Below are 25,643 nucleotides of genomic sequence, written 5' to 3' on the forward strand. Positions count from 1 at the left end.
ACTGTTTGTGTGGAGCTTATACATTCTCCCCATGTCTGCGTGGGAATCCTCCAGTGCTCCACTTTCCTCCCACAGTCCAAATCTGTGCAGGTTAGGTGGATTGGCCATGCTACAAATTGCCCCTCAGTGCCCAACGGTTTAGATAGGGTTACAGGGAGAGGGACGGGGGAGTGGGTTTCTTGAATCATGTTTAACTGTGCTCGCAGGGAGCACGGCGGCACAGTGGTTAGCACTGCTGCCTCATGGCGCTGAGGACCCGGGTTTGATCCCGGCTCTGGGTCACTGTCCGTGTGGAGTTTGCACAATCGCCCCGTATCTGCGTGGATCTCACCCCCACATCCTAAAAAGGTGTGCAGGGTAGGTGGATTGGCCACACTAAATTGGCCCTTAATTGGAAAAAAAATAATTGAGTACTTTAAATTTATAAAAGAAAAACTTTGTTCCTCTGGCCTCCTGAGCTTTTCTTACCACAGAAGTAAAAAACAGTTTAGGCAAGGAATCTTATTTCCCCATCTTCATGTGTTTTCTTCCTCCTGGGAGGCCGGCCTGATTGTCCGCTTCCTGTCCCGAAACTGCAGTTCAACTAGCGACCGAAAAAGAAGAGGCCCGTTATTGGGAATGCAGTGAGTGAATGAAGATAAGATATAGGAGCAGAATTAGGCCATTCGGCCCATCAAGTCTGCTCCACCATTCGATCATGGCTCGTCCCCATTCTCCTGTCTTCTCCCCATAACTCCTGATCCCCTTATTAATCAAGAACCTATCTATGTCTGTTTTAAAGACACTCAGTGAGTTGGACTCCGCAGCCTTCTGCAGCAAAGTGTTCTACAGATTCACCACCCTCTGGTTGCAGAAATTCCTCCTCACCTCTGTTTTAAGGGATCGTCCCTTCAGCGTGAGTCTGTGCCCTCGGGTTCTAGTTTCTACTATAAGTGGAAGGTTAAGTTAAAACACAGTCAGCTAGGCTGTGAGGCTCACCCCATGTTGGAAGACACATCCTTGCTGTCTTTGATGTGGGCCTGAGAGTGAGAGATCATAAATCCAACATTCCTCTCTTGTCAAGTTTCCAGTGACTGCCATAAATTCATCAAAGCTGCCAGAAGGCACAATAATGATCCAACACGGTCGGGAAAACTTTGTCACCTCAGGAAGTCCCAAAGCTCAATATCGCCAATTGGGTACTTTGAGAAGTGCAGTCACAGCTGACAAGCAGGAAATGTGCACACAGCAAGATCCCACTAACAGCAATGCATAAGTAGCCTTAACATCGTTATTTCTTTAAGTAGTTTTGCAGCGAAGGGTAAACATTGAGAAAGGACATGAGAGAGGGAGAGTGACCCTTGTTCTCCATTTTAGATAGGAGGGTTGCGGTCCAACTGAGATTTTAGATGGATCCTCCAGTTAATGTCTCGTTTGAAAGACAGCATCTTCAAAAGTGCAGCACCTCCTCAGTACTGACCCGCCGACAGTGCGGCACCTCCTCAGTACTGACCCGCCGACAGTGCGGCATCTCCTCAGTACTGACCCGCCGACAGTGCGGCACCTCCTCAGTACTGACCCGCCGACAGTGCGGCACCTCCTCAGTACAGACCCACCAACAGTCCGGCACCCCCATCAGTACTGACCCACCAACAGTCCTGCACCCTCTCAGTACTGACCCGCCGACAGTGCGGCACCTCCTCAGTACAGACACACCAACAGTCCAGCATCCCCTCAGTACTGACCCACCAACAGTCCAGCATCCCCTCAGTACTGACCCACCAACAGTGCGGCACCTCCTCAGGACTGACCCATCGACAGTGCAGGGCTCCCTCAGTACTGACCCACCAACAGTCCAGCACCCCCTCAGTATTAACCCACCAACAGTCCTGCACCCCCTCAGTACTGACCCACCAACAGTCCTGCACCCCCTCAGGACTGACCCGCCGACAGTGCGGCACCTCCTCAGTATTGACCCACCAACAGTCCAGCACCCCCTCAGTACTGACCCACCAACAGTCCAGCATCTCCTCAGTACTGACCCACCAACAGTCCGGCACCCCCTCAGTGCTGACCCACCAACAGTCCAGCATCCCCTCAGTACTGACCCACCAACAGTCCAGCACCCCCTCAGTACTGACCCACCAACAGTCCAGCATCCCCTCAGTACTGACCCACCAACAGTGCGGCACCTCCTCAGGACTGACCCATCGACAGTGCAGGGCTCCCTCAGTACTGACCCACCAACAGTCCAGCACCCCCTCAGTATTAACCCACCAACAGTCCTGCACCCCCTCAGTACTGACCCACCAACAGTCCTGCACCCCCTCAGGACTGACCCGCCGACAGTGCGGCACCTCCTCAGTATTGACCCACCAACAGTCCAGCATCCCCTCAGTACTGACCCACCAACAGTCCAGCACCCCCTCAGTACTGACCCACCAACAGTCCAGCATCCCCTCAGTACTGACCCACCAACAGTGCGGCACCTCCTCAGGACTGACCCACCAACAGTCCAGCATCCCCTCAGTACTGACCCACCAACAGTGCGGCACCTCCTCAGGACTGACCCATCGACAGTGCAGGGCTCCCTCAGTACTGACCCACCAACAGTCCGGCAGCCACTCAGTACTGACCCACCAACAGTCCAGCATCCCCTCAGTACTGACCCACCAACAGTGCGGCACCTCCTCAGGACTGACCCATCGACAGTGCAGGGCTCCCTCAGTACTGACCCACCAACAGTCCGGCACCCACTCAGTCCTGACCCACTGACAGTGTGGCACCTCCTCAGTACTGACCCACCGACAATCCGGCACCCCCTCAGTACTGAGCCGCCCGCCGACAGTGCGGCACCCCTTCAGTACTGACCAACTAACAGTGCAGCAGCCCCTCAGTACTGACGCACCAACAGTGCTGCACCCCCTCAATACTGACCTACCTACAGTGTGGCACCCCCTCAGCACTGACCCACCGATAGTGCAGAGCTCCCTCAGTACTGACCCACCAACAGTGCAGCACCCCCTCAGTACTGACCCACCGATAGTGCGGCACCCCCTCAGGCCTGACCCATCGCCAGTGCAGTGCTCCCTCAGTCCTGAGCATCTGACAGTGAAGCACACACTCTCTGACAGTGCGGCACCCCATCAGGACTGACCTTCTGACTATGCAGCGCTCCCTCAGCACTGACCTTCTGAGAGTGCAGCACTCCCACAGCAGCACTGCTTCAACATTAACCTTCTGACTGTGCAGCAGTCCCTCAGTACTGACCCTCTGACAGTGTAGCAGTCCCTCAGTTCTGACCCTCCGACAGTGCAGCACTCCGTCGGTACTGACCCATCGACAGTGCAGTGCTCCCTCAGTATTGATCCTTCAACTGTTTAGCGCTCCCTCAGTACTGACCATCTGACCGAGCAGCACTCCCTCAGGACTCACCCTCTGACAGTGCAGCATTCCGAGTTATGACACTCTGAGAACACAGCTTTCCCCCAGTACTGAGCAACTGACAGTGAAGGACACACCCTCTAACTGTGCAGCCCCCCCCCCTCAGCACTGACCTTCTGAGAGTGCAGCGCTCCCACAGCAGCACTGCCTCAGCATTAACCTTCTGACACTGCAGCACTCCCTTGTACTGACCTTCTGATAGTGCAGCACTCCTTCTGTGCTGAATCTCTGACAGTGCAGCACTCCATCAGTATTGATTCTCTCACAGTGCAGCACTCTCTCATTACTAACCTTGTGACAATGCAGCACTCCCTCAGTACTGCTCCTCTGACAGTGCAGCACTCCCTCAGTACTGCTCCTCTGACAGTGCAGCACTTCCTCAGTTCTGACCCTCCTGACAGTGCAGCACTCTCTACTAACTTTGCATCAGTATTCACCAAAGAGAAGGAATTGGTGGATGTTGAGTCTGGAGAAGGGTGTGTAGATAGCCTGGGTCACATTGAGATCCCAAAAGACGAGGTGTTGGGCGTCTTGAAAAATATTAATGTACATAAGTCCCCAGGGCTGGATGGGATCTACCCCAGAATACTGAAGGAGGCTAGAGAGGAAATTGCTGAGGCCTTGACAGAAATCTTTGGATCCTCACTGTCTTCAGGTGATGTCCCGGAGGACTGGAGAATAGCCAATGTTGTTCCTTTGTTTAAGAAGGGAAGCAAGGATAATCCAAGGAACTACAGGCCGGTGAGTCTTACGTCAGTAGTAGGGAAATTACTGGAGAGAATTCTTCGAGACAGGATCTACTCCCATTTGGAAGCAAATGGACGTATTAGTGAGAGGCAGCATGGTTTTCTGAAGGGGAGGTCATGTCTCACTAACTTGATAGAGTTTTTCGAAGAGGTCACAAAGATGATTGATGCAGGTAGGGCAGTGGATGTTATCGATATGGACTTCAGTAAGGCCTTTGACAAGGTCCCTCATGGTAGCCTGGTACAAAAGGTAAAGTCACACGGGATCAGGGGTGAGCTGGCAAGGTGGATACAGAACTGGCTAGGTCATAGAAGGCAGAGAGGAGCAACGGAAGGGTGCTTTTCTAATTGGAGGGCTGTGACTAGTGGTGTTCCGCAGAGATCAGTGCTGGGACCTTTGCTGTTCGTAGTATATATAAATGATTTGGAGGAAAATGTAACCGATCTGATTAGTAAGTTTGCAGGCGACACAAAGGCTGGTGGAATTGCGGATAGCGATGAGGACTGTCAGAGGATACAGCAGGATGTAGATTGTCTGGAGACTTGGGCGGAGAGATGGCAGATAGAGTTTAATCCGGACAAATGTGAGGTAATGCATTTTGGAAGGTCTAATGCAGGTCGGGAATATACAGTGAATGGTAGAACCCTCAAGAGTATTGCAAGTCAGAGAGATCTAGGTGTACAGGTCCACAGGTCACTAAAAGGGGCAACACAGGTGGAAAAGGTAGTCAAGAAGGCATACGGCATGCTTGCCTTCATTGGTCGGGGCGTTGAGTATAAGAATTGGCAAGTCATGTTGCAGCTGTATAGAACCTTAGTTAGGCCACACATGGAGTCTTGTGTTCAATTCTGGTCGCCACATTACCAGAAGGATGTGGAGGCTTTGGAGAAAGTGCAGAGGAGATTTACCAGGATGTTGCCTGGTATGGAGAGCATTAGCTATGAAGAGCGGTTGAATAAACTCGGTTTGTTCTCACTGGAACGACGGAGGTTGAGGGGCGACCTGATAGAGGTCTACAAAATTATGAGGGGCATAGACAGAATGGATAGTCAGAGGCTTTTCCCCAGGGTGGAGGGGTTGATTACTAGGGTGCATAGGTTTAAGGTGCAAGGGGGAATGTTTAGAGGAGATGTACGAAGCAAGTTTTTTTACACAGAGGGTAATGAGTGCCTGGAACTCGCTGCCAGAGGAGGTGGTGGAAGCAGGGACGATAGTGGCATTTAAAGGGCACCTTGACAAATACATGAATACGATGGGAATAGAGGGATACGGACCCAGGAAGTGTAGAAGATTGTAGTTTAGTCGGGCAGTATGGTCGGCATGGGCTTGGAGGGCCGAAGGGCCTGTTCCTGTGCTGTACTTTTCTTTGTTCTTGTGACAGATCAGCTCTCCCTCAGTAATGACCCTCAGCCAGTGCAGCACTCCCTCAATACTGGCCCTGACAGTGCAGCACTCCCTCAGTCCTGACCCTCTGACAGTGCAGCACTTCCTCAGTACTAATCCTCTGCCAGTGCAGCACTGCCTCAGAGTATTAACCCCTGACAGTGGAGCACTCCCTCAGTACTGACCCTCTGACAGTGCAGCACTCCCTCAGTACTAATCCTCTGCCAGTGCAGCACTGCCTCAGAGTATTAACCCCTGACAGTGGAGCACACCCTCAATACTGACCCTCTGACAGTGCAGCAGTCTTTCAATACTGGTCAGATTGCTGGGGATTTTCCCTTGTATTTAACCCCATGCTGTACCTGTCCTGGGACTGTTTGACGGGTACAATATTGAGTTAAATGTTGTGATCTTATGAAGATTTCCATTTGCTAATGTAGGACGTTTAAATAAACGTGCGTGAGCGAATAATGAAGCAGAGTTTGGGATTCTTTGGAATGCAATTTGATTGCACAAATTGGGGTTATTTCATTGACAAGCCATTCCAGGTGTTTCGAGTCATCCTGTAATCTCTGTATAGCGCAGAGAGAACCTTTGTGGAAGTTACCACTTTGGTTTCAGGAAGTTGAGCTATTTATGACCAGTAAACAGACGCTGTTTCGATTGTCCCTTATCAGAACTTTGCAGCAGCCTTGTTATGCATCTTGCAAGCACTGTTGACAGTGAATAGTGGCCCTGCTGTTTTGTCCTTGTTTGCAAAATGTCAGAGCTTAGCGTTGCAGCGATCACACTGTGTGGCGAGGGCGCCGCGGTGGGAATAGCTGCAGCAGAGCCCACGTGGGCACAAGCCCCCCGTGACTGTGCTTTGGGAGCCTCGGGCACTTCCACATGAGCCCCGCACCTCGCCCACGCCTCCCTGCAGCATCACAAACGTCACACCCTCGTGCCCTGTGGCGGACGTGTCAGGGGGCCACCCAGGCTGCCAGGGCCACTCACTGTCGCTCTCGGCAGGGTGATGGTAAGTAGCTGCAGATGGTGCAGGGCGGTTGGGGCACATTCATCCAAGGTGCCGATGCTTTGTACAGTCAACGCAGGGTTTCAAATAGTTCACTGCCGATCAGAGAAAGACAATTAATACTCTTTGGAAGGAGCAGTAAGTGTACAGTGGCTGGACGAAGTGACGGATGGAGACAGCACACCAATTCGCTTTGAAACAGTAATCTGTCAACATAATAGACGACAGGAGTGACAACACTATAAGGTAATAATCTTTATTGTCACAAGTGGGCTTACATTAACACTGCAATAAAGTTACTGTGAAAAGCCCCTAGTCGCCACATTCAGTGCCTGTTCGGGTACACTGAGGGAGAATTCAGAATGTCCAAATTACCTGACAGCAAGTCTTTCGGGGCTTGTGGGAGGAAACCTGAGCACCTGGAGGAAACCCACGCAGACACGGGGAGAACGTGCAGACTCCGCACAGACAGTGACCCAAGCCGGGAATCGAACCTGGTACCCTGGCGCTGTGAAGCAACAATGCTAACCACTATGCTACCGTACCGCCCCATCTCATTGGCTGTTAACCTCCGGACAGCCCATATTGCGAACAAACTTTCTAGTGTTAAAGGCTGCTAAGTGAGGATGTTATTGCTGGTGAAACAGACTGTGCTTGATCAGTGGGGTGAATAACTCCATGCGAAGCAACAGAACTGAGGGATTTCACCCCCCCCCCCCCCCAACCCCATCCACCCCGCCAAGGAAGCTGAAGGCACAATCACCAGTAGCAGAGCGATGGGAGTCGGAGGTTGCTCAAGGGGCCAGAATTAGAAGAGGGCAGAGATCTTAGAGAGTTGTAAGACCGGAGGAGTTTACAGAGATAGGGAGAGTTGGAGGATGTTACAGACATAGGGAGGGTTGTAGGAGCTGCAGGAGGTTACAGAGATGGGGGGGGGGCAGGGTGGTGCAGTGGTTAGCACTGCTGCCTACAGTGCCAGGGACCCGGGTTCAATTCCGCTCTTAGGTGACAGCCTGTGTGGAGTTTACATGTTCTCCCGTGTCTGCGTGGGTTTCCTACGGGAGCTCTGGTTTCCCCCACAGTCCAGAGAGGTGCAAGTTAGGTGGCTTGGCCATGCTAAATTGCCCCTTCATGTCTCCAGGTTAGTTGGGGTTATGGGGTATCGGGTGCGGGATTGGGCCTCGGTAGGGTGCTCTTTTGGAGGGTTGGTGTAGACTCAATGGGCCGAATGGCCTCCTTCTGCACTATAGGGATTTTATGATTGTAGGGGCTGGAGAAGGTCACAGAACCACAGAATACTACAGTGCAGAAGAGACCCTTTGGCTCATCGAGTCTGCACTGACACATGAAAGACCCTGAACTGCCCACCGAATCCCACTGGCCAGCACTTTGCCCATAGCCTTCAATGGTATAGTGTGCCAAGCACTCATCCAGGTACTTTTTAAAGGATGTGAGGCATCCCGTCTCTACCACCCTTCCAGGCAGTGCATTCCAGACCATCATATTCTTTGGGTAAAATAGTTTTCGTCAAATCCCCCCTAAACCTCCCATCCCTCACTTTGAACTTGTGTCCCCTCTTAACTGACCCTTCAGCCATGGAGAACAGCTGCTCCCTATCCACCCTGTCCATGCACCTCAGATTCTTGTATACTTCAATCAGGTCACCCCTCAGTCTTCTCTGCACCAGAGAAAACAGCAAAAGCCTATCCAACCTCTCTTTATAACTTAAATGTTTCGCCCCAGGCAACATTCTGGTGAATCTCCTCTGCACCTCTTCCAGTGTAATTACATCCTTCCTATAATGTGGCAGCCAGAATTGCACGCTACTCCAGTTGTGACCTTACCAAAGTTCTATACAGCTCCATCACGACCTCCCTCCTTGTGTAATCCATGCCTCGATTGATTACAGAGATAGGATAGTAGAAGCTGCCGAGTTTTCAGCGATAGGGAGGATTCTAGGGGCTGGAGGAGGTTACAGGGATAGGGAGGGTTGTAGGAGCTGCAGGATGTTACAGAGACGAGGATTGTAAGGGCTGGAGGAGGGAATGTAGATAGGGAGGGTTGGTTTGACTGGAGGTGATTACAGGGAGAGGGAGAGTTATAGAGGCTGGAAGAGGTTACAGAAATAGGGGAGGTTGTAGAGACTGGAGGAGATTACAGAGATAGGGAGAGATGTAGGGGCTGGAGGAGGTTACAGGGAGAGTGAGGGTTGTAGGGACTGGAGGAGGTTACAGAGATCAGGAGATTTTAGGGGCTGGAAGAGGTTACAGAGCTGGGGAGATTTTAGAGGCTGGAGGGGGATACAGAGATAGGGAGGGTTATAGGTTCTGGAGGAGGTTATAGAGATAGGTTACAGAGATAGGGAGGGTTGTCATTTCTGGAGGCGGTTACAGAGATACTGCTCTGCTTCCTATCTGTTTTCCCCATCGTCTCTCTTCCCTTCCTCTGCCTCGACCTGCATTTCCCCATCACATCTTTATTTTGTTTTATTTTTGTTCAGTCTCTCTCTCCTTATCATTATATAGGTCAATTAATTTCACTTCAATGTAAGGGGGGGTTTCATGGTCAAAAGATTGCAGATGACCAGAAGATTGGCTGTGTGGTTGATTGTGAGGAGGAGCCCCCAGGAAGGTAGCAATGGATGGAATAATGACCAATGAAATTCCACCTGGAGAAGTGTGTGGTCCCAGGCTGTGGAGGCTGGACAAGGCAAGAAATGGTGGGATCCTTAGAGGGTGAGAGACACCGAGGGACCTTGGAATGCATGTCCATAGGTCCCTGACGGTGGCAGGTGAATAACGTGGTTTGGAATGCGGGATTCTTTCCTCTTATTGGCTGTTGTATCGAATACAAGAGCTGGGATGTGATGCTGGAACTGTATAAACATTGGTTAGACCACAGCTGGAGTACTGTCTGGAGTTCTTGCCACCGTGTTATGGGAAGGAAGTGACTGTACTAGAGAGGGTACAGAGGGGGATGGCAGAGAGGGTTGACTGGGCTGGAGTATTTTATTCATGAGGAACAATTGGACGGCCTGGGGTTTTTTTTGCAACAGAGGGGCCCAGACAGAATGGAGAGGAAGCAACTGCAATATTCTGGGTCTTTCCCATTCTCTACTTACTGCCGTGTTTCTCTCACTCTCTCTCAGCTAATTATTTCCTCAACCTCCATCTTTTACCGTCTCCCTATCACTCTCCCTCCTTCATTCCCAGATATTTCCTGCCTATATCCTTGTTTTCCACCTCTCCTCCCAGCAACATCGAGGCTAGACATTAAAGTCTGTTACAGGTTATGCTCAGAGTACATTAAAAATCTTAGATTATGGGCAGTGTTGGCAAGGCTGGCATTTATTGATTTTTTTTTTTTAAATTTAGAGTACCCAATTAATTTTTTCCAATTAAGGGGCAATTTAGCATGGCCAATCCAGCTACCTTGCACAATATTTGGAATGTGGGGGCGAAACCCACGCAAACACGGGGAAAATGTGCAAACTCCACACGGACAGTGACCCAGAGCCGGGATCGAACCTGGGACCGTGATGCAGTGAGGCAGCAGTGCTAACCAGTGCGCCACCGTGCTGCCCCTAAGGCTGACATTTATAACTCATCCTTTTGTAAGAGTGTGGGCCTTTGCGAACCAAAATCGTAAATAAGTGTGTTGTTGGGTCTCTTCAAATGGTCGTTTCGTTTTTTTTTAACCATTCATAGGATGTGGGCTTCACTGGCTAGGCCCAACATTTAGCCAATCCCTAATTTCCCCTTGAGTGGTGGTGAGCTGCCTTCTTCAGCTGCTGCAGTCCCTGAGGTGTAGGTACCCCACAGTGCTGTTGGGGAGGGAATTCCAGCAACACTGTAGGAACGGCCAATATATTTCCAAGTTGGGATGGCGAGTGTCTTGGAGGGAAACCTCCAGGTGGTGATGTTCCCAGGTATCTGTGCCCTTGTCCTTCTATCCCTGGAATCTAATAGAATCCCTACAGTGCAGAAGGAAGCCATTTGGACAATTGAGTCTGCACCGGCCCTCTAAAAGAACACACTACCTCGGCCTACTCCCCCGCCCTATCCCAGTAACCCCATGCATTGGTCATGGCCAATCCACCGACCCTGCACATCTTTGGACTATGGGAGGAAACTGGAGCACCCAAATGAAACCAAGACAGACACGAGGAGAAAGAGCAAACTCCGCACAGACAGTCCTCCAAGGCCAGAATCGAACTCAGGTCCCTGGCGCTGTGAGGCAGTAGTGCTAGCCACTGTTCCAGGTGGTAGTGGTCCTGGGTTTGGAATGTGCTGCCTCAGGAGCCTCGGTGAGTTCCTGCAGTGCATCTTGTAGATTGTTCTTGTGGCTGCCACTCTTTATCGGATATGGAGGGAGTGAATGTTTGTGGAAGGGGGATCAATCAAGCCGGCTGCTTTGCCCTGGATGTTTTCGAGCTTCTTGAGTATTGTTGGAGCTGCACTCGTCCAGGCAAATGGAAAATATTCCTGACTTGTGCCTTGTAGCTGGTGGACAGGCTTTGGGGAGTCAGGGGAGAGTTCCTTACCGCAGGATTCCTAGCCTCTGACTTGCTCCTGCAGCCACAGTATTTATATGGCTGAGTCCAGTTCAGTTTCTGGTCAATGGTAACCCCCAGTATGTTCATGTTCGGCGATGGTGATGCCATTGAATATAAAGGGACGATGGTTAGATCCTCTTTTGATGGAGATGGCCATTGCTTGGCATTTGATTTTTTTTTGGAAGATATTTATTTCAAACACATGTAACAACAACAAAATATAAATTTCACACTCCATACAATCAACCGCCACAGTTTGTACAACTTTTCGCATTTTATGCCTCCCCTGCCACTCCCCGCGACAAACAATTCCTCAAATAGTGTCATGAACAACCCTCACGCAACTCGAAGCCCTCCACTGACCCCCTCAACTCAAACTTAGCTACTTTAACCGGAGAAAGTGGGACAAATCCCCCAGCCAAGCTGCCACCCTTGGCGGCGTATCCGACCTCCAATTTAACAGGATCCTTCACCGGACCATCAGAAAGGCGAAGGCCACAACATTGGCTTTCTCCCCTCCAGAAGCTCCAGCACTTCCGATACCCCCAAAATCGGCACCATTGCGTCTGGCCTGACCTCCACTCCCACTTTCTTAGATAGCGTCCCAAACACTGCCTCTCAATAGCTCTCCAGTTTCTCGCAGCCCCAGGACATATGTGCATCATTGGCCGTCCTCCGCCCACATTTCTCACCCATCGGTCACCCCCTTGAAGAACCCACTCACCCTCGCTCAAGTCATATACCTTATCCACAACTGTGAACTGAATCAAGCTCATCCTCAAGCAGGAGGAAGTGAGTTCACCCGCTGCATCGCCTCACACCACAGCGCCCAAACTCCTCCTCCCATTTATTCTTGATCCTCGCCACTTGCTCCCACAACCACCCTTAGATATCTCCAATCCTGCCCTCCCCAACTCATCCGGGAGCAGCAGTTTCTCCAACAGAGTGTATTCCGGCAGCTTTGGAAACACACTCCACTCCTTACGCACAAAGTCCCACACCTACAGATATCTAAACTCACTGCCCCTCGGCAACTCAAACCTGCCTGCAGCTCATCCAGGCCCACAAACAGGAAGATCGGGGAGGTTCTGAAAAACCTTGGCAACACATTCATCTTTACCACCTGTACCCTCCCTGCCAGCATCAAGTGCAAAGTGTCCCACGTCTTAAAATCCCCCTTAGCCTCCTCCACTAAAGTTGTCCGATTCCACCTGTGCATCGTAGCCCACTTTTGCCAGGCCTGGTAGTCAGTAGACATGCTAATCTTGGAGAGAACCTCTTCCCCTACACCTTCCACACCACTTTTCTGCCGGAACTACCCACTAATGGGTATAAAGTGCCCAAACCAATGCCATTGAGCTGGAGCTGCCCTGTGTGCGACCATTCACTCCATTGCCTGGTACTTGTAGGTGCGAATGTTACTTGCCACTTGTCAACCAAGGCCTAGATATTGTCCAGCTTTTACTGCATTTGGACATTTCTGAGGAGTGGTGAATGGTGCTGAACATTCTGCAGTCACAGCGAACATCTCCACTACTGACCTTATGTTCTAAGGAATTGGGTAAGGATGGCAGGTTTCCTGCCCTAAATGGATATTGCCAAAGCAGTTGGTGTATCAACAACAACCTTACAGCTTCCTGAAAACCTTATTAAACTTTGGATTCCATTCCAACTCTCAGACTGCCTTACAGGGATAGTCACTGAATTATTTGCCCAACTCGCTGTATTACTGGCTAAGGAAGCTAGCTATGATGCCAGCATATCCTGTGTGCGCACAACGCATGATGTGCAATTCATGGAATGCAGAGCAGTACAGTCGAGAAGGAGGCCATTCAGCCCATCAAGCCTATGCATTTCAATTCAGTTTGTCCCCCACTTGTTCCTTGCATCGGCAGAATTGTCCCCACCTTCGACTATTTATTCAATTCCCCCTTTCGAAGGCTCCTGTTGAACATGTATCCATGGCCTCGACTAGAAGCGGCCTTGTAAATCCAAATAATCCGTTATATAAGTTAACACTTCCTCCTAACTTTCGTCCCCAATGTGCCAATTACTCTGTTTATCGATCCTTCAGCTGTTCAAACTAGTTCCTCTTTATTTCGCCTGGAGAAACCCTTCATGATTTTGAATGCGTCTTTTAAATCTCCCCTCACCCTTGTCTGCTCTCGGGAAATAACCCAGTCTTCCCCCATAGACAGTTTTTAAAAATTATTTTGTGGGGTAGGGGTGCAGCATTTTAAAAACTATGTCAGGTTCACTGATATCCCTTTAGGGAACGGAATCTGCCGACCCTTACCCAGCTTGGTCTACACGTGAGTCATGGACCAGGAGGATGGTCAGCTCAGGCCTACCGATTACCGTCAGCATCGCCACAACGTTACCACGGACCTATTCCGTGGAACTTGCCAGGGCTCTCCCAATGGAATTCGCTCAGGTTAGAAAAACCCACCAGAAAATCCCCCAAACTGCTTGACTTAAGAGATCCCGGCAAGCTGACTCACTTCCAACTCGATGACTCACCATTAACTTATGTCCAGGAATCTGTACTGAGGCAAACAAGATCGATACTCGAGATGAGGAACTGGGAGGAGACGAGAAAAGAAGCAGGCAAGGGAACCAGAATTAAAAAGGGATATTTCGGTCTGGGGCCCCACGGCTTGAGAAAAACTCTCAGGCTTTTTGTTTTGAACGCCACCAGGCCTGGCATTAGGGATTCCACACAACCGCAGGCAGAAGTGACATCCTCCTCTCCTCCTCAGGCAGAACGATCACAAACTGGGTGATCCCACTTCTGCATCAGGGGAGGTGGTGGCCTGGTGGTAATACCACTGGACTCAGGCTAATTCCCTGGGGAAAACAGACGGAAAATACTGGGGGGGGGGGGGCGGGGGGGGAAAAACCTCCGCAGGGCTCAGAGAGATATGAAAACAAAACACATTTGTCTCTCTCTCTCTCCAGCTTTGGCGACAAGCCACTCGGAGTGTTAACTCTGTTTTTATCTCTCTCCACAGACGCTAACCAGGCCTTCTGAGATTTCCCAGCACTTTCTGTCTTTATTTTGGATCTCCAGCATTGCGGTATTTTTTGCTTTTATTTTAATGCTCGGTGGGGCACGGGTCTGATCCCACCACGGCAGCTGGTGGAATGTAAACTCAATTCTTTAAATCTGGAATTATAGAAAGCCAATCTCAGTAATTCTAATTCTGTTCCCGTATTTAGTCGTGCACTAAGGCAAACATCAGTCTGCCCCATAGCAATTCCTGGCACAAGTCCCCAGCCTGTAGCTGTGGGCTTTTAACTTCAGGGGCGCCACTCCACGTCAAGTGCGGCTGAGCAGGAGGCTCTCCCACTCTCACTGACAGCCTTTGGCATTTGTGGAAGAATTTGCAGGTTGACGCACCCAACTTGTTTGACCGCGTATGAACGCACCTTCCTTGGCCACCAAGTCCGAGGGTGGGACTCAAACCTGCAGCTTCTGGCTGAGAGGCAGGCACACACTAGCCCACTGCATCACAAGCCATCCAATCTCTGTAGCGGTCACCATGAAACTATTTTCGATTGTCATTAAAAAAGACCCATCTGGTTCCTTTAGGGAATGGAAATCTACCGTCCTTACCCTGTCTGGCCTACATGTGACTCTCGACCCAAGGCAATATGGTCAACTCAGAACTTCTCCCCCGCCCCCCGAAATAGCCCAACAAACTACTCAGTTCAAGGACAATTAGGGTGGGCATCAAATGCTGGCCCAGCCCAGCGACGCCCAAATCCAATCAACAATACAGGGGAAACAAAGGACCACAGGCCTGACTCCCCCAGCTTCCCATCATCGGTCATTTTAGTTCTACGCCCCACTCCCACCCTGACCTCTCTCTTGCCTTCGGCATGCGATGGAGCTCATTGCAAGTTGGAGGAACAACCCACCTCAACCTTTTGACTGGGCACTTGCAGCTTCCGCACTCAATGTCAAGTTGAACAATTCTGGTTTATATCCACTGCTCCCATTTTTTTTTAGAGAGACGGCTAATGGTGCCAATTCCGCTGCTGCCATTCACACCTGGGGCGCGATTCTCCAGCCCAGCGCTGGGCCGCAGAATCGCACAACTACGCCACGCTGCCCTGATGCCAGCAGCGCGATACTCAGGCACGGAGAATCTGTGCCGGCGCGTTTGGCGTCACGCCGGTCGTGGGCCGCTGTACGAGGCCGGGCTGCCGATTCTCCGGCCCGGATGTGCCGAACAGCCGCTGCGGATAAAGCAGAGTCCCACCGGCACGTTCACTACCTGGTTGCTGCCGGCGGGAACTCTGCGCAAAGGGTCGGGATGGCGGCCTGTGTGTGGGTGGGGTGGGGGGGGGGGTGCTCCGATGGGTCTGGCTCGCGATTGGGGCCCAACAATTGGCGGGCCGGCCACTCCCCCCCCCCCCCCCCCCCCCCCCCACCCACCCCCCCGCCCCCCCCCACACACACGAATGTGTGAAACGCAACGGCGTTCACGACGACGCGGACACTCTGTCCTCCTGCGAGCGGAGACCGCGCCCCTGGTCTACCCACCAGCGATTGTTTGGTATAAGAGCAAATGGATGCCCAGTTTGAAATCTGATGTATCATCACAGCTTCCACAGTGACATCGGCTGTACTTCCTCACACCCCACTTCTTTTCAGAACCTTTATTCCTCTCCCAGATCCTCCATCTCTTCCATATCTGGTTGGATGATGCAGCCTCGCGCTCCAGCACTCCTGATTTTTCTTTCTTATTCCTCAATCGAGAGGGAGCTTTACTCTGTATCTAACCCCGTGCTGTACCTGTCCTGGGAGTGTTTGATGGGGACAGTGTAGAGGGAGCTTTACTCTGTATCTAACCCCGTGTTGTACCTGTCCTGGGAGTGTTTGATGGGGACAGTGTAGAGGGAGCTTTACTCTGTATCTAACCCCGTGCTGTACCTGTCCTGGGAGTGTTTGATGGGGACAGTGTAGAAGGAGCTTTACTCTGTATCTAACTCCATACAGTGCCTGTCTTGGGGAGTGTTGGATGGGGACAGTGTAGAGGGTGCTTTATTCTGTATCTAACCCCGTACTGTACCTGTCCTGGGAGTGTTTGTGTGGGGACAGTGTAGAGGGAGCTTTACTCTGTATCTAACCCCGTGCTGTACCTGCCCTGGAGTGTTTGATGGGGACAGTGTAGAGGGAGCTTTACTCTGTATCTAACCCTGTGCTGTAACTGTCCTGGGAGTGTTTGATGGGGACAGTGTAGAGGGAGCTTTACTCTGTATCTAACCCCGTGCTGTATCTGCCCTGGGAGTGTTTGATGGGGACAGTGTAGAGGGAGCTTTACTCTGTATCTAACCCCGTGCTGTATCTGCCCTGGGAGTGTTTGATAGGGACAGTGTAGAGGGTGCTTTACTCTGCAGAAGGAGCTCTTAATCTATACCTAGCCCTGTGCTGTACCTGTCCTGGTAGTGTTTGATAGGGACAGTGTAGAGGGAGCTTTACTCTGTATCTAACCCCGTGCTGTACCTGTCCTGGGAGTGTTTGATAGGGACAGTGTGGAGGGAGCTTTACTCTGGATCTAGCCCTGTACTGTAACCTGTCCCAGGAGTGTTTGATAGGGGACAGTGCAGAGGGAGCGTTAGTCTGTATCTAACTGAGACTTTAACCATTGATGATTTATGGCTGCTTGCCAACCAGAAAGGACAAATTGCTTAATCTATAGAAACTGAGTCTGTGTCTGTGATTGAAGGGTATGTGATCTGGGTTTTTTTTTGTTGAATATTTACCTCTCCCAGGAGAGGCCTAATCTTTGGGGGTGGAGCAGGGGTTGTGGTGTGTGGTGAAGCCAAAAGGTTTCTCATGAGGCAGGATTTTTACAGCACATAGATAATCATCTCTGTGTGTCTGTACCTTGGTCTGTTCATTCACACAGTGCACATCAGTAAACGTGACCCTTTCTCTCTGCTTGCTGATCAAATACTTTGAGGTGAAGCAGAATTGCTCGATGATATCCTTCATTAAATCTTCAAACCTTACAGCACAGAAGGAGGCCATTCTGCCCATGTCTGTGCCGGCTCTTTGAAAGATCTATTGGATTGGTCCGAACACCCCTGCTTCTCTTACCCAAATGGTTCCTGCCAATTTTGCCCCTTCAAATATATTTATTTTTGCAAGTTACTATCGAATTGACTTCCCAGGTCATAACTCACTGTGTAAAAAAAATAGAAAAACGTTCACATGACCATACATTCACTGGCTAGAGATAGATAGAGAGTTAGATAGAGAATGGGAGAGTGGGAGAGATAAAGGGAGAGATGGACAGATAGTGAGTGAGAGAGAGAGAAATAGATAAAGAGAGAGAGGGACAGTGGAAAAGATAAAATATATATATTTCTTTTAAAATTTAGTTTACCCAATTAATTTTTTCCAATTATGGGGCAATTTAGCGTGGCCAATCCACCTATCCTGCACATCTTTGGGTTGTGGGGATGAAACCCACTCAGACACGGGGATAATGTGAAAACTCCACACGGACAGTGACCCAGAGCCGGGATCGAACCTGGTACCTCAGCGGGTGTGAGGCTGCAGGGCTAACCCACTGTGCCACCGTGCCGCCCCAAAAAGATAAAATATAAATAGATTGAGTAAGAGAGAGCAAGGGATAGATAGACAGATGGATAGATATGGGGCGGGATTTTCCAAAAATGGGGCTATGTCCTCATGTCAGCGTAGAAACGCTGGTAATTCACTCTGGACTTTCCTTAAGATTCTCCTACCTGCAGGGGGGCTAGCAGGGCCCCGGAGTGCTTCTCGCAGCTCTGGCTGCGGATACGGAGCCCTGCACTTCCGGTCGGGAATCCGCGTATGCGCACGGCGGCGGCCTGACAGACTCGGACTGCGGAGCAGCTGCAAAAATGTAGGTCCCCCCGGGATCACGTGCACCCACGGGCCTGTGAGGCCCGATCGCCCCGCTGGCCGTCCATGAGGCCCCCAGTGATCGATCGCCCCGCTCCCTACCAGGGCAGCCGCAGACTGTTTCCGCAGCCGTCACCGGCCGTTTACCGCCGGCCGATTATGTGGTTAGAACCACTCCTTCGGGTACTCGGCCAGTTTTCCTTGGCGCATGCGCGGGAGTGCCAGCATGTGCTGGTGCCATCCCCGTGCCTGCTCAGAGGGCTTTGTTTCCGCACTGGCAATGGCGGACTGCTACATCCGCCGGTCCGGAACAATAGAGAGCCGCCACGGCACAGGCCCCGCCCAGGGATCGGTGGGCCCCGATCGCAGGCCAGGCCACCGTGGGGGCACCTCCCGAGGCCAGATCTCCTCCCCCCCCCCCCCCAAGAACCCCGGAGGCCGCCCGCGCCGCCAGGTCCCGCCGGTAAGGACCTACTCCAATTTACGCCAGTGGGACTGGCAAAGAATGGGCGGGACTTCGGCCCATCGCGGGCCGGAGAATTTGGGCGGCCCCGGGGCCCATTGAGTCGCGTTGGTCCCCAACATTCTCCGAGGCGGGCGGCGCGATTCACGCCGGGGCAATTTGGGGGGGGGCGGAGAATTCAGAGGACGGCGGGGGCAGGATTCACGCCGACCCCCGGCGATTCTCTGACTTGGCGGGGGGTCGGAGAATCATGTCCCCATATCAGGTTGCCTTCTTGTTCAATCCACAATCATTTCCATCCTATTTGTGGGTTTATGCTGATATACACACGGGGGAGTATTTATTTGTATTGTGTGCAGTTGTCAGTCTATGGCTGGTGAAGGATTTCAGTTTGAACTCGTTGGTGTTAATGGATGCAGGATGTGAGCTGGGAGTACTCGATGAAAGTGGTTGGGGGGAGAATTGAAGGATAGTTGGTCTAATTTCCTGGTGCTAATTTCACTGACAAGTCACTCTAAAGTGGGTAATAAGCCATTTGGGAACACAAAACAAGATAATGACCTGCTCCGAACAGGACAGGCTCACATGTTCGTGCGGAGCTCACATGAGGCTTCCTGGAAATGATAATAACCTTAACCCTATCAGAGCAACAGTAACTGATCTCTCACTCTCCCACTCTCTATATCTCACACTCTCTGTATCTCCCACTTTTCCTCTCTCGCTCCCTCTCTCACTGTTCCCTCTCTGTCTCTCCCCCACTCTGTCTCTCCCCCCACTCTGTCTCTCCCCCACTCTGTCTCTCCCCCACTCTGTCTGTCTCTCCCCCACTCTGTCTGTCTCCCCCACTCTGTCTGTCTCTCCCCCACTCTGTCTGTCTCTCCCCCACTCTGTCTGTCTCTCCCCCACTCTGTCTGTCTCTCCCCCACTCTGTCTGTCTCTCCCCCACTCTGTCTGTCTCTCCCCCACTCTGTCTGTCTCTCCCCCACTCTGTCTGTCTCTCCCCCACTCTGTCTGTCTCTCCCCCACTCTGTCTGTCTCTCCCCCACTCTGTCTGTCTCTCCCCCACTCTGTCTGTCTCTCCCCCACTCTGTCTGTCTCTCCCCCACTCTGTCTGTCTCTCCCCCACTCTGTCTGTCTCTCCCCCACCCTGTCTGTCTCTCCCCCACTCTGTCTGTCTCTCCCCCACTCTGTCTGTCTCTCCCCCACTCTGTCTGTCTCTCCCCCACTCTGTCTGTCTCTCCCCCACTCTGTCTGTCTCTCCCCCACTCTGTCTGTCTCTCCCCCACTCTGTCTGTCTCTCCCCCACTCTGTCTGTCTCTCCCCCACTCTGTCTGTCTCTCCCCCACTCTGTCTGTCTCTCCCCCACTCTGTCTGTCTCTCCCCCACTCTGTCTGTCTCTCCCCCACTCTGTCTGTCTCTCCCCCACTCTGTCTGTCTCTCCCCCACTCTGTCTGTCTCTCCCCCACTCTGTCTGTCTCTCCCCCACTCTGTCTGTCTCTCCCCCACTCTGTCTGTCTCTCCCCCACTCTGTCTGTCTCTCCCCCACTCTGTCTGTCTCTCCCCCACTCTGTCTGTCTCTCCCCCACTCTGTCTGTCTCTCCCCCACTCTGTCTGTCTCTCCCCCACTCTGTCTGTCTCTCCCCCACTCTGTCTGTCTCTCCCCCACTCTGTCTGTCTCTCCCCCACTCTGTCTGTCTCTCCCCCACTCTGTCTGTCTCTCCCCCACTCTGTCTGTCTCTCCCCCACTCTGTCTGTCTCTCCCCCACTCTGTCTGTCTCTCCCCCACTCTGTCTGTCTCTCCCCCACTCTGTCTGTCTCTCCCCCACTCTGTCTGTCTCTCCCCCACTCTGTCTGTCTCTCCCCCACTCTGTCTGTCTCTCCCCCACTCTGTCTGTCTCTCCCCCACTCTGTCTGTCTCTCCCCCACTCTGTCTGTCTCTCCCCCACTCTGTCTGTCTCTCCCCCACTCTGTCTGTCTCTCCCCCACTCTGTCTGTCTCTCCCCCACTCTGTCTGTCTCGCCCCCACTCTGTCTGTCTCTCCCCCACTCTGTCTGTCTCTCCCCCACTCTGTCTTGTCTCTCCCCCACTCTGTCTTGTCTCTCCCCCACTCTGTCTTGTCTCTCCCCCACTCTGTCTTGTCTCTCCCCCACTCTGTCTTGTCTCTCCCCCACTCTGTCTGTCTCTCCCCCCCTCTGTCTGTCTCTCCCCCCCTCTGTCTGTCTCTCCCCCCCTCTGTCTGTCTCTCCCCCCCTCTGTCTGTCTCTCCCCCCCTCTGTCTGTCTCTCCCCCCCTCTGTCTGTCTCTCCCCCCCTCTGTCTGTCTCTCCCCCCCTCTGTCTGTCGCTCCCCCACTCTGTCTGTCGCTCCCCCACTCTGTCTGTCTCTCCCCCACTCTGTCTGTCTCTCCCCCACTCTGTCTGTCTCTCCCCCACTCTGTCTCTCGCTCTCCCACTCTGTCTCTCGCTCTCCCACTCTGTCTCTCGCTCTCCCACTCTGTCTCTCGCTCTCCCACTCTGTCTCTCGCTCTCCCACTGTCCCTCGCTCTCCCGCTCTCTCTCGCTCTCTCTCGCTCTCTCTCGCTCTCGCGCTCTCTCGCGCTCTCTCGCGCTCTCCCGCTCTCTCGCGCTCTCTCGCGCTCTCCCCGCTCTCTCGCGCTCTCCCGCTCTCTCGCGCTCTCCCGCTCTCTCGCGCTCTCCCACTCTCTCGCGCTCTCCCACTCTCTCGCGCTCTCCCACTCTCTCGCGCTCTCCCACTCTCTCGCGCTCTCCCACTCTCTCGCGCTCTCCCACTCTCTCGCGCTCTCCCACTTTCCCATTCTCTCCCCTGCTCTCTCACTGTTCCCCTCGCTCTCATTCTCCCACTCTCTCTCTCGCTCCCCCACTCTCTCACTCATTCTCCCATTCCCTTTAACTCTCCCACTGTCCCTCGCTCTCCCACTGTCCCTCGCTCTCCCACTCTCTCTCGCTCTCCCACTCTCTCTCGCTCTCCCACTCTCTCTCGCTCTCCCACTCTCTCTCGCTCTCCCACTCTCTCTCGCTCTCCCGCTCTCTCTCGCTCTCCCGCTCTCTCTCGCTCTCCCGCTCTCTCTCGCTCTCCCGCTCTCTCGCGCTCTCCCGCTCTCTCGCGCTCTCGCGCTCTCCCGCTCTCTCGCGCTCTCTCGCGCTCTCGCGCTCTCCCGCTCTCTCGCGCTCTCCCGCTCTCTCGCGCTCTCCCACTCTCTCGCGCTCTCCCACTCTCTCGCGCTCTCCCACTCTCTCGCGCTCTCCCACTTTCCCATTCTCTCCCCTGCTCTCTCACTGTTCCCCTCGCTCTCATTCTCCCACTCTCTCTCTCGCTCCCCCACTCTCTCACTCATTCTCCCATTCCCTTTAACTCTCCCACTGTCCCTCGCTCTCCCACTGTCCCTCGCTCTCCCACTGTCCCTCGCTCTCCCACTGTCCCTCGCTCTCCCACTGTCCCTCGCTCTCCCACTGTCCCTCGCTCTCCCACTGTCCCTCGCTCTCCCACTGTCCCTCGCTCTCCCACTGTCCCTCGCTCTCCCACTGTCCCTCGCTCTCCCACTCTCTCTCGCTCTCCCACTCTCTCTCGCTCTCCCACTCTCTCTCGCTCTCCCACTCTCTCTCGCTCTCCCACTCTCTCTCGCTCTCCCACTCTCTCTCGCTCTCCCACTCTCTCTCGCTCTCCCACTCTCTCTCGCTCTCCCACTCTCTCTCGCTCTCCCACTCTCTCTCGCTCTCCCACTCTCTCTCGCTCTCCCACTCTCTCACTCATTCTCCCATTCCCTTTAACTCTCCCACTGTCCCTCGCTCTCCCACTGTCCCTCGCTCTCCCACTCTCTCTCGCTCTCCCGCTCTCTCGCGCTCTCCCACTCTCTCGCGCTCTCTCGCGCTCTCTCGCGCTCTCGCGCTCTCGCGCTCTCCCCGCTCTCTCGCGCTCTCCCGCTCTCTCGCGCTCTCCCGCTCTCCCGCTCTCTCGCGCTCTCCCGCTCTCTCGCGCTCTCCCACTCTCTCGCGCTCTCCCACTCTCTCGCGCTCTCCCACTCTCTCGCGCTCTCCCACTCTCTCGCGCTCTCCCACTCTCTCGCGCTCTCCCACTCTCTCGCGCTCTCCCACTCTCTCGCGCTCTCCCACTTTCCCATTCTCTCCCCTGCTCTCTCACTGTTCCCCTCGCTCTCATTCTCCCACTCTCTCTCTCGCTCCCCCACTCTCTCACTCATTCTCCCATTCCCTTTAACTCTCCCACTGTCCCTCGCTCTCCCACTGTCCCTCGCTCTCCCACTCTCTCTCGCTCTCCCACTCTCTCTCGCTCTCCCACTCTCTCTCGCTCTCCCACTCTCTCTCGCTCTCCCACTCTCTCGCGCTCTCCCGCTCTCCCGCTCTCTCGCGCTCTCCCGCTCTCTCGCGCTCTCGCGCTCTCTCGCGCTCTCCCGCTCTCTCGCGCTCTCCCGCTCTCTCGCGCTCTCCCACTCTCTTGCGCTCTCCCACTCTCTCGCGCTCTCCCACTCTCTCGCGCTCTCCCACTTTCCCATTCTCTCCCCTGCTCTCTCACTGTTCCCCTCGCTCTCATTCTCCCACTCTCTCTCTCGCTCCCCCACTCTCTCACTCATTCTCCCATTCCCTTTAACTCTCCCACTGTCCCTCGCTCTCCCACTGTCCCTCGCTCTCCCACTGTCCCTCGCTCTCCCACTGTCCCTCGCTCTCCCACTGTCCCTCGCTCTCCCACTGTCCCTCGCTCTCCCACTGTCCCTCGCTCTCCCACTGTCCCTCGCTCTCCCACTGTCCCTCGCTCTCCCACTGTCCCTCGCTCTCCCACTGTCCCTCGCTCTCCCACTGGCCCTCGCTCTCCCACTGTCCCTCGCTCTCCCACTGTCCCTCGCTCTCCCACTGTCCCTCGCTCTCCCACTGTCCCTCGCTCTCCCACTGTCCCTCGCTCTCCCACTGTCCCTCGCTCTCCCACTGTCTCTCGCTCTCCCACTCTCTCCTCGCTCTCCCACTCTCTCTCGCTCTCCCACTCTCTCTCGCTCTCCCACTCTCTCTCGCTCTCCCACTCTCTCTCGCTCTCCCACTCTCTCTCGCTCTCCCACTCTCTCTCGCTCTCCCACTCTCTCTCGCTCTCCCACTCTCTCTCGCTCTCCCACTCTCTCTCGCTCTCCCACTCTCTCTCGCTCTCCCACTCTCTCTCGCTCTCCCACTCTCTCTCGCTCTCCCACTCTCTCTCGCTCTCCCACTCTCTCTCGCTCTCCCACTCTCTCTCGCTCTCCCACTCTCTCTCGCTCTCCCACTCTCTCTCGCTCTCCCACTCTCTCTCGCTCTCCCACTCTCTCTCGCTCTCCCACTCTCTCTCGCTCTCCCACTCTCTCTCGCTCTCCCACTCTCTCTCGCTCTCCCACTCTCTCTCGCTCTCCCACTCTCTCTCGCTCTCCCACTCTCTCTCGCTCTCCCACTCTCTCTCGCTCTCCCACTCTCTCTCGCTCTCCCACTCTCTCTCGCTCTCCCACTCTCTCTCGCTCTCCCACTCTCTCTCGCTCTCCCACTCGCTCTCCCACTCTCTCTCGCTCTCCCACTCTCTCTCGCTCTCCCACTCTCTCTCGCTCTCCCACTCTCTCTCGCTCTCCCACTCTCTCTCGCTCTCCCACTCTCTCTCGCTCTCCCACTCTCTCTCGCTCTCCCACTCTCTCTCGCTCTCCCACTCTCTCTCGCTCTCCCACTCTCTCTCGCTCTCCCACTCTCTCTCGCTCTCCCACTCTCTCTCGCTCTCCCACTCTCTCTCGCTCTCCCACTCTCTCTCGCTCTCCCACTCTCTCTCGCTCTCCCACTCTCTCTCGCTCTCCCACTCTCTCTCGCTCTCCCACTCTCTCTCGCTCTCCCACTCTCTCTCGCTCTCCCACTCTCTCTCGCTCTCCCACTCTCTCTCGCTCTCCCACTCTCTCTCGCTCTCCCACTCTCTCTCGCTCTCCCACTCTCTCTCGCTCTCCCACTCTCTCTCGCTCTCCCACTCTCTCTCGCTCTCCCACTCTCTCTCGCTCTCCCACTCTCTCTCGCTCTCCCACTCTCTCTCGCTCTCCCACTCTCTCTCGCTCTCCCACTCTCTCTCGCTCTCCCACTCTCTCTCGCTCTCCCACTCTCTCTCGCTCTCCCACTCTCTCTCGCTCTCGCTCTCGCTCTCCCACTCTCTCTCGCTCTCCCACTCTCTCTCGCTCTCCCACTCTCTCTCGCTCTCCCACTCTCTCTCGCTCTCGCTCTCTCTCTCGCTCTCGCTCTCCCACTCTCTCTCGCTCTCGCTCTCCCACTCTCTCTCGCTCTCCCACTCTCTCTCGCTCTCCCACTCTCTCTCGCTCTCCCACTATGTCTCGCTCTCCCACTCTCTCTCACTCACTGTCTGTCCCATCCTCTCTCAATCTTTCAACTTCTGTCTCTTCCACTCTCTGTCTCTCCCACTCTGTCTCTCCCACTCTCTGGGCGCGATTCTCCGCTCCCGCGACTAAGTGCCCGCGCCGTTGTGAACGCCGTCGAGTTTCACGACGGCGCGAAACGGCCCCGATCGCGATCGATTCGGGGCCCGAAAATGGGCTGGGAGCGGTGCCGCGAGGAACTCGGGGGGGGGGGGGGCGTGGCGCGAAAGCAGCGTCGTAAGCGCGCGACGCCCGAATGACGCGGGGATGCGCCATAAATGGCACGATCCGCGCACGAAAGGACCAAGGAGGAGGAGAAGGAGGAGAGATGGCTGAGCCCCGACGAGCCGCACCGAGGTTCCGGGACACGGACCTGGACACCCTCCTCGATGAGGTTGAAAACTGAAGGGACACCCTCTGCCCAAGACGTGGGCATCGCCAGCCGCCCAGCACGGTGGCGTGAAGTTGGCACCGCTGTGAGCGCTGTGGGGCACACACCCCGGTCCGGCGAGCAGTGTCGGAAGAAGCTGCATGACCTCACTCGAGCTGCCAGGGTAAGTGCCATGATAGTGCCCGCGGGTCACAACCAACCCCCCTCCCCCTCCCCCGGGCACGAGGGGAGGAAGAGGGGTGGGGTTCAGGGTGCACAACATTGTACTTGACCCACATGAGCACCGTGACCCCCCCTGGAGGCCATGGCGTGGCTCCAACTGTCTCCTTACCCAGAATTAATATAGCCTATATCTGCACGGCCTGGGCCAGCAGC

The 25,643-nt window shown here is 54.1% G+C and overlaps 1 protein-coding gene across 4 annotated transcripts in view; it reads left to right on the forward strand.

Annotated features, from left to right (window-relative positions):
* The window catches only part of LOC140386578 (hepatic and glial cell adhesion molecule-like), a 103,383-nt gene that overhangs the window by 20,102 nt on the left and 57,638 nt on the right, over positions 1–25,643 (forward strand). For 2 of the 4 annotated variants that reach the window (XM_072469019.1, XM_072469022.1), the window contains exons 1-2: positions 6,551–6,814; positions 14,135–14,200. The exons of 1 other annotated variant lie outside the window; for it this stretch is intronic. The gene's annotated coding sequence lies outside the window, so the exon portion shown is untranslated. Of the gene's footprint in view, positions 1–6,550; positions 6,815–14,134; positions 14,201–25,643 lie in introns of those variants that run through there. One more of the 4 variants, XM_072469020.1, reaches the window with a different exon arrangement.

Source organism: Scyliorhinus torazame, chromosome 12, assembly GCF_047496885.1.
Source record: "Scyliorhinus torazame isolate Kashiwa2021f chromosome 12, sScyTor2.1, whole genome shotgun sequence".
Taxonomy (NCBI): domain Eukaryota; kingdom Metazoa; phylum Chordata; class Chondrichthyes; order Carcharhiniformes; family Scyliorhinidae; genus Scyliorhinus; species Scyliorhinus torazame.